Source organism: Geospiza fortis, unplaced genomic scaffold, assembly GCF_000277835.1.
Source record: "Geospiza fortis unplaced genomic scaffold, GeoFor_1.0 scaffold219, whole genome shotgun sequence".
Lineage (NCBI taxonomy): Eukaryota > Metazoa > Chordata > Aves > Passeriformes > Thraupidae > Geospiza > Geospiza fortis.
The window spans coordinates 1,683,966-1,692,589 of NW_005054376.1; positions in this window are offsets into that span (position 1 = coordinate 1,683,966).

Here is an 8,624-nt window from a genome sequence, read left to right on the forward strand (position 1 = left end):
AACTTTGAGCCTGACTTAAAATGAGGCTGAAGAGCTTGCAGCTGAAAAAGGGGTTTCTTGATCGTGTCACATTTTAGGTGTTCTGGCACATTAGTGTTGGTGGAGTAGAAGAAACTGAATGGTTCCTTCAAAGTTGTTTTAAAACCATTTAAAAGAAGAGTTCAGAAGAATCCATTGTGTGCTTTTTTCCCCCTTTTTCTGAGCTTCTAAGGATTACTGCTTATAGCCCTGAAAAATTAGAAAATACCCTTTGTGAAGATCTCTTTTCAGCCATCCAAAGTGATTGCATTAAGATGTCATTCAACATTATACACATGGTGGAGAGAAAAGCAAGCCCTGGTCTTTCCTCAAAGTTGAACAGGCTCCAGCCTGTAATGGAACTGTTTATTTATTTGAGAGTGAAGAAAAGACAGACAAAATTTGTTATTACGTAAAGGAATCAAAAACCACTTTCAACTTGCCTTCAGTGTTGGCTTTCCAAGTATTTAAATATAAAACTTTCCCAAGATCCTGGCAAATCCCTGTCAAACTTATTTTATGGACTATTTCCTTTCCCACAGGTGAACCAGGAACACTCTCATCACTCTTTTCATGTGGGGAAATGTGTAGCAATGCCCGTAGATGCTACTGCAAAGTGATTTCAACTTCAGTAAATAGAAATGAGATGTTGGCTTTCTGTGACCAGCCAGGCCCTTTTATAGGAAGCCCATCAATTACATTAAGTGCCCTGTGGCTGCCTATGGGTTATGCTGTGCAGAATTAAAGGATTACAATTTGTATGGGATTAGCAACCTGAGATTACCTGAGTTGGTCAGACCAAGGTTTTGGGATCAATTCCTGTATGGAACCATTCACTTCAGAGCTCGACTCAATGATCCTTGTGGGTCTCTTCCAACTCAGAATATTCTGTGACCTGGAGATAAATTAACTATTTCAGCAATGTTGGTGCTGTTGCCATTGCTCTGTGTATTGCTCTGGGAGATGTTTAATGAGTACAATTTTTTGACAATATGTGTGGCTGGGTGATGTGATGTTCTCTTGCTTTGTACTGGCTGGGATGGTGAAGTGTTAGAGATGGGAGCTGAGAGAAATTACATCAGTTTGGTGGCAAGGCTTAAGTGAAAGTGAACTGTGTTTTGATCAGATCCTAAAGGTAGTTGGTACAGGGAGAGCTGCCAGGAGAACTTATGGTTTTGTACCAAAAGGAAGGGGTACAAGTGAGGGAGGAAAATAAGATAACACAGTTGAAATCCTTAAACATGAAGGTGCAGAGTGCATGGAGTCATTGATCAGTGCCTGCTATGCTCTCAGCCATGCCTGCCTTCAGGGTGCCAGTGCACCATAACAGCACCTTCAGACTTGGACCATCTTTGCTGATGCTTTTTGCTCCCTCACAGTTATGTTAGCCAGGGCCATGAAGAGACATTAGCTTCCAGACCAACACAGCAGCTCTTACAAAAGCCTCCAGTGGGTGATTCCTTCTGGGAGTTTGCTTTGGATTTGATGGGTGGTACAGGCAGAGGACACGGAGATTCATGTGGGAAGGCAGCTAGGAGCAGGCATGTCAAAACTGTAGCTTGTTAGGAGTGGTTTACTCCCAGGGTAGCCATGTCCTCACATCACCAAGTGGCTCCCAGGGTACTGGATCTGGCAGGGCTCATCAGGCTGCAGCAGACAGGGAGACTGAACTGCTTGTGCTTGGATGAGGCTGTGATGCCCACTGCCTTGTGGTTGTGCATTTTGGGGCAGTTTGACTGTGACGCCTTGTCTGAGAGAAAAAGCTGCAGAGCCTTTCCAGGCTTTTTCAGTGGCAAGATCCACAAGCTGAATGAAGGAAATGGCTCCATGGGCATGGCTGTAGGAGCAGCTTCACAGTGCAGGGCCAGGAGGGAGTTTTGGTACAGACTATTTACAGGCTGCTTTGGTGCCTGTCAGCATTTGTGGGAGAGGTGAGTGTGAAGGAGTGGTTTAAAAGAGGATGGATGTATAGAGTGACACCTGGAATTCCTCTCATTTGTAAGAAGAGGATGAGCAACTTTTGTGGGCAGAAGATGGACAGCAGGGGATGTAGTGTTTCCATTTCAAAAGGAGGATTCCTCCCCATCCCTCTTGCAAGTTACAATGAAACCCTTCCCAATGCTACGGGCCAAATTTTATTCTCAGTTACACCCATGCAACCTTACTGAAGTCAGCAATTGTCTGTTTTGCAACCCTGGCCTGATGCAATAACTAGAGGGTTACGTATCTTAGGGGTTCAAGATGTGCCTGCATTCCCAGCACGGTGACAGTGAGCAGTGCTGGACGTGAAATTGCTGCTGTCCAAGTAATTGCTAAAGAATAACTGAGGTCAGGAGCACTGCATGGATGTAACTGACTGCATGGGGCTGGGAATACTCATGCAGCATCTGGGAGTTCACTAGGACCGAGGAGAGACCAACCCATCTCTCCTTCCAGCTGGAATGCCACTTTCCCACATCAGACACTCCCTTCAGTAATTATACCCTTTTTAGACTCACCCTTTAGCAATTACTTGTCTAAGCCCTGCCTCAAACTGACATCATTGGAAAGTCCAATAAAAACATGACAAGCTCTTAAACCATCCCAGGAAAGCAGAATGCTGTATTATTAGCAGCATTTCAGTGCAGCTGTTTGATGGTGATTTTCTTAACCTTATCTCTTAACAGGAAGAGTTTGAGTTCCCTCCCAGCAAAGAGCCTGAAGGATCAGCAGAGGCCCTGCCTCATCCTCAGTGACGTAGTGCCTGAAAGGGCTCCCTGTCAGTTCCTTTCTTCTTCTTCTTTTTAACTCATCTTTGCAGCACTGAACACATTCTTCTTGAAGACCCAATCTTAAGTTTCTCAGACTGCAAAATACTGTCCATCACTGTCAGTAGCTCTCTTGATTCTTCTTTTTCAAAATACTTCTATGTTCTTTCTTTCAATTTTTAAAAGTTTTATTTTCAAATGGACCACTTCTTTGAAAACATAAAGGCATATTCAGAACTTGCACTTGCTCTGGGAGAGAGGAAACAACAGTAGCTTTCTTTACTTTTTAAATTACTTTTTTTAGAGGGAGAGGGTGATAAAACTTCAAACTATTCCATTCATTAGACCCTCTATAAGGACACAGGAAATTATCACTATTTTTGTTACAGCTGAAGCTGAAGAGTTGAACTTGTATCAGAGCAAAGGGTTGAGATTTTTTGGTTTTTTTCTGTTATGATCCTGTCTGAACTGGCATATGGCTCATCCTAATGACATCAGAGTTTTTTGGAGTTTGTATTTTAATTCTTGGTTTGCATGGGAACAGCAGTCTAGAAAAGAATTTTCCAAACAAATAATAAGAAAGGAAACTACATGCTTAAAAAAGTCAAGGAACCTAATTGGAAAATTTAGCAGGAAATTATTCCTGCTCTGTGACACCTGATGATGGAAGCATGAGGCTTTGCAATTGTAAACAGATTTTCTTTCCACCCTGCTTGGCAATCATCTTCATTTTTTGGGTGTAACCCTTTCATGTACGCAGCTGCACTCCCCATTCCCACAGCAAGGCATGTCGGGTAAACCCTTTGATCTCTCCTTCCAGCCTTTGCTTGCTTGCATTGTGTTTATTACAACTTTTTCAACTCCTCCAGAGCAGGGCGTGATGGATGATTCTTGAGGATCTGCCCTCTAGATCTCTGTGATTGTACAGAGTGGATGGTTTCTCCCTGACAGGTGCAGGCATGTTGATTTAAAACCAAACCAAAACAAAAATCTTTTCAGTAAAGCGAAACCTACGTGGTGTTAACTCCTTCCTCTGCTGTTGTGCTCAGGGCGGGAGAGCAGAGGCTTTGCTGGGCTTCCATTTCTGCCTCTGGCACCATCACCCCTTTGAATCACAAATGCCTCGCCCAGTCCTGGCTCTTGTCATTTGGTACCAGCTGCGGCTGCTGCTCCAGAAGTGGGATGCACCAACCCCTGTTCCAGCTCTCTATCTCTTGGCAATGTGTTTTTGCTTTTGCTTTGTTCTCTGCAGGTTGTTATGTCTTGTGTTTTCTGTGGTACTGACCCATGGGCCATGGGAGTCAAGGGGCTTCTCCTGCAGCTCACAGCACGCTCAAGGGAGGGCTTAGATCAAGCCCTGTACTCACGGCACAGTGAAGCCCCTCTTAACATAAATCTCCTTACTCTGCCCTGACAGATGCCTCAGTCTGTTCAAAAAGGTACTGCTTGTCTTTCCAGCAGCTCCCCTGCCCCTGGACTGAATACCACTGAATACACTGGTGTTTGCAATTGTTCATCATGTTTGCAAAACAACAGAAGTTAAAACAATTGTCCAATTCTTTTTTTCCCCCCCTCTGATTTATATACTTTAAAAACTAGTTGCAGACCTCAGGCTCTTTGCAAATCATTAGTGTTTCTTCTTGATGGTTTGGAGGTTGTAGCATGACTGTGCTCAGCCAGAGCAGGAGCTTTTGAAAGATGTGAAATATCTCCATTCCCTATTTTTGATATTAAAGAAACTTTTTAATTTCTGAGGTGCAACACATGTACTCTTATCATGTCCAGGGAAATTCAAGAGGCACACAGGATATTTTGATACCAGGGAGACCTAAGCACCTTTCCCATTAGCTCTGTGCAGGTGTATTGGCAGAACTGTAGCTGTCTGTTGTAAGAGAGCCATTTTCCACATATGCAATTTGTGAAGCAATATCAAAAAGCACATTTAGAAAAAATATATGTTATCCTGAATGTTTATGCAATTTGGAGTGAGGTGCTTTTGGGTGGGCATGCATCACTTCAAACTGATCCTTTCAAAAACATATTGTGGATTTTTCTTATATAATGCAGGAAAAAATAAGTCACATCCCCAGTTCACCATTTGATGCCTAAGGAGTTTGGATTGAATCGTACATTGAAGGAAGATGATATACAAAGAACATGTGTCAGCTCAGCTACTTTTTAATCTGTTCCATGATTTGTCCACACTCAGCAGCTTTTTTTTTGGCTGCAACAGAAAGCCAGGGCAGTGCTTCAGGCAAAGGCGTCACCCAAGCTACCTTAGTTGATGAAACTAAAGTTGCTTCCTGAGCATTACTGTCCTGTACATTGCTGGATGAGTTGGCTCTGCATCTGCGGCCAATTTGGATATCTGCAAATGATTTACTGTGCTCTGAAATGCAGCTGCTTCATGTACAGCATCTGGTCTGGGACCACCACTGGGAGTCGTCCTTGCTGAAAGTCAGGGAGAGATTAAAGCCAGCTGAAGAAAAAAGAGATTATTTTTATGGTCGTTCTGGATAGTGTTTTTCCATTAGTTCTTTTCATAAAAGATGGAAAACTCTAATCCTCCGAAACATCTGAGCTCCATTTTTTTTTCCTGGTGGTTTCCTTTTGGTAGTGAATTATTGGGAGATGGCAGGGAGACATGCAGAGGGCTGCCTCTTCTGAAGCCTGTGCAAGAGATTTCAAAATAGGAATAAAAAACCCCAACATTTTTGTGAGTACTCAGGCCTGAATTAGCAGGGCAAATTCATTTGGATGCATTTGATCTTGATGGTTTGAAGGCAACAATCCTTCAAGGCCTTGCAAATGGGGAAACCCCACAGGGACAGGCTGGAAAACAGTTTCTCATAGTTATCTGAGATACACTGGCTCCCCCTCAGAAAGGTTTAGTTATCATGTTTGTTGGCAGCAGAGTGTGTGTCATGTAGGTACATGTGAAAGCACCTGGCATGAATAGTACCAATATTCCCTGAAGTGTTACTTAACTAGTATTGGGATAGCAATACTAGATACAGTCCACAACCAGTGTCACAAAAAAAAGTATGGCCTGTCAAGTGTGAGTGTGGGTATTAATGCAGGGATTAATACAAATTTTTGTTATGCAGAGAGGTACTGACCTTGTCTGTGCTGATTTGAAATGAAATAGAAAACTACAATGATCAAAGAGGTTCATCAGAAAAAAGTCAATGCAGAACAAGGTCAGAAAATATAATGTTTCTTAATTTGAATGAAAACAGATGGTATTTTTCCAACTTTTGAGTTTCTGTAAGAAAAAACCCCAACAACTATTTTTCATCTCTTTCAGTAAAAATTGTTCTGTGTAAAAATGTGCCATAAATGTCCTTCTTCCAACCACAATTCATTAATGTAAACCTCATGAGTCTACTGAGTAGAACATATCCAGCTTTGACTATTAGATGATTAAGAAAAAAATCCCTTTTGATATTTTTTCTGGCTGAGAAGTGAAGATAACACAAATAATGTTAACATATTTACAAAACCCAGCAGTGCTGGCCCAAATACAGAAATGTCCTAAAAGAGAAGAACACACGCAAATGTGTAACACTTAGCGTGAGAGTGTTAACATTTTGGAAAGAAAGTAACAGACTTATTTCTTAGCTATTTCCACTCTAAGTTAGAGCACAGGGTACTGTCCCATGATGATATTTCTGACTTGATTATGACTCTTTGTGGACATGCACTTAACACTCAGATGTGTGTTTGCAAACTCTAAGTAGCAGGGAGGGGGTTGCATGAAATAGATTAATGTCTCCTGCATATTTTTTGGGTATGAATGTGTCTCTGACCTTTGCTATATCTGATTTTGTCAGAAGAGCCTGTATTCCACACATGGGCACTGTGCAGCCACTTAGAAAATGAGCTTTCCTCAAGCAAGTGTGGAAGCAAATGTCATCTGCACTTCTGTGTCTGATAGAAAAGTCAGGTTTCTTCTGAAGAGGCTGCGCTGCAGGATGCCTGGTACCCCTCTGCTTGGCTGGTTGGTTGTTCACTCTCTGGGGAAGGGATGGGGTGGGCAAATCAGTTAATAATGATGATGATGATGATTGATTGGACTGGACTTCAGTCACAGGGAAGCAATGCTCACCAGCATCCAATGCAACACCAGCAAATGTGTCAGGCGTTTAAACCCCTGCTCTGCTGGGAAAATGGAGCCTCCAGGAGAAACACGAGAATGTCTGTGGAAAGCCTCACTGAACTGGGAGATGCTGTACATATGTGCTTACTGAAATCAGCGTTTGGGTGGAGTACAAATCCTAATTTTTATAGGGATTCTGGTGGATCTGTTGTTCTGTGTGTCCATTACACCCATAAATACCTGTACAGTGTAATTACTGGAAAAGCAAAGTCAGTTACTGGAAGATTACTGCCATGGTAATAAAGAGTTATAGAAAAACAAGGAGCTTTCACCATTTACTAGGAGAGATGTCACCCCTGGGGGAAGGCAAAGTGAATCTAGAAGCATGGCCACGAAGGGATGTCATCAGTGGGGTGAGAAAATCTGCAGGCAGTTCAGATGGATGGATGGATGGATGGATGATAGATGGCTGCTAGAGGCTTCCACCAACACCTGTAACATAAAGTAGACAGGGAGGCACCATAGCTCACTCCTGCCTGTGCTCTTTCACGAGGCCCTGTGTAGCCACAGCAGCCCTTTTAAGCTCTGTATCAATGGCAAGAGAAAAGCAGGTAGGAAAAGCAAGGCATTGCAGGGCTTGCTCCTCCTCCATTCACAAATTTTATTGTACTATTTCCTGCATTGTAGAAAGGTTTAAGCAAGTTTGGGGTGCCCTTTGTGCTGTAGGAGCCTCTTTCCAGAAGAGGACAGAAGCTTGGTAGACATGTGATGAGCAAAACTTGGTGGGGGGAAGAAACATTATCACTATCCCATGTTGCCATGTGAGATCTCACTGTGGTTCATCTGGCCTGGTTGGGAGCTGGGCACACAGAGAGGGATTGCTCAGCATCTTCCCCAGCCAGATAAAAAGGTTTTCAAATAAGGAAGTGGATGAAATAAATAATCAAATCCAGCAGGCACAAGCATATGCTGGAAACTGTCCCTTGCCTTTTTGTTCCATTAGGGAAAAAGGGGGTAGGAGTAGGACGGGACTCATAGAAGCAACATCCTGGAGGATTGGTTTTACACACAGCCATGGGGATGAGTCACAATCTGGGGCATTGTAGCAAAAAGGACTGGACTCTCCTGACATCACCTGGAGACACTATTCTTCCCCATCCACTCACAAAATGGAAGATACTGCTGCTTTTATTTGGGCCAGCCAAGAGTGTAGCAGGTCAGGACTAGTTGTAAAAGAATGTGCTCATCCATACCAAAATGTAACATACTAGTGAAAATATTGTTGTAGCAGAAGCTTACCTGGCCATCTTAACTAGGAAAGCATTACTGGGCATTGCAGTGATGTGGATTTTCTCTCCTTCCCTCTTTCATCTGTTGTGTCACTTGTATTCTTTGCAGGCAAGGGACAATGCCTAGCTTGGCTGAGATCCTTCTGTGGTATTAAAGATATTATTCAGTGTTCGTTATTGGTATTGTTTGCTTGGATTATATTGTCTTTTCAGATTGAATGCACAGTACATTAAAAAGCACACAGTAACAAAAAGTAATAAATAGCAGAACTGTAAATATATCTTGGCCCACTCTTCAGCTGCTGTAAATTATTCTGTATGCACTGAAACCTCCTGATAAAGTGCTGCCTTTTTACATGGCATAGTAAAATACATGCTTAAGGAGCATGCTTAGGGAAGGACATAAATAAAGCTAAAACCATGTGACAGGCAGTTCGATAAAGTGGCTTCAAATAAAAAGCTTTTGACAGA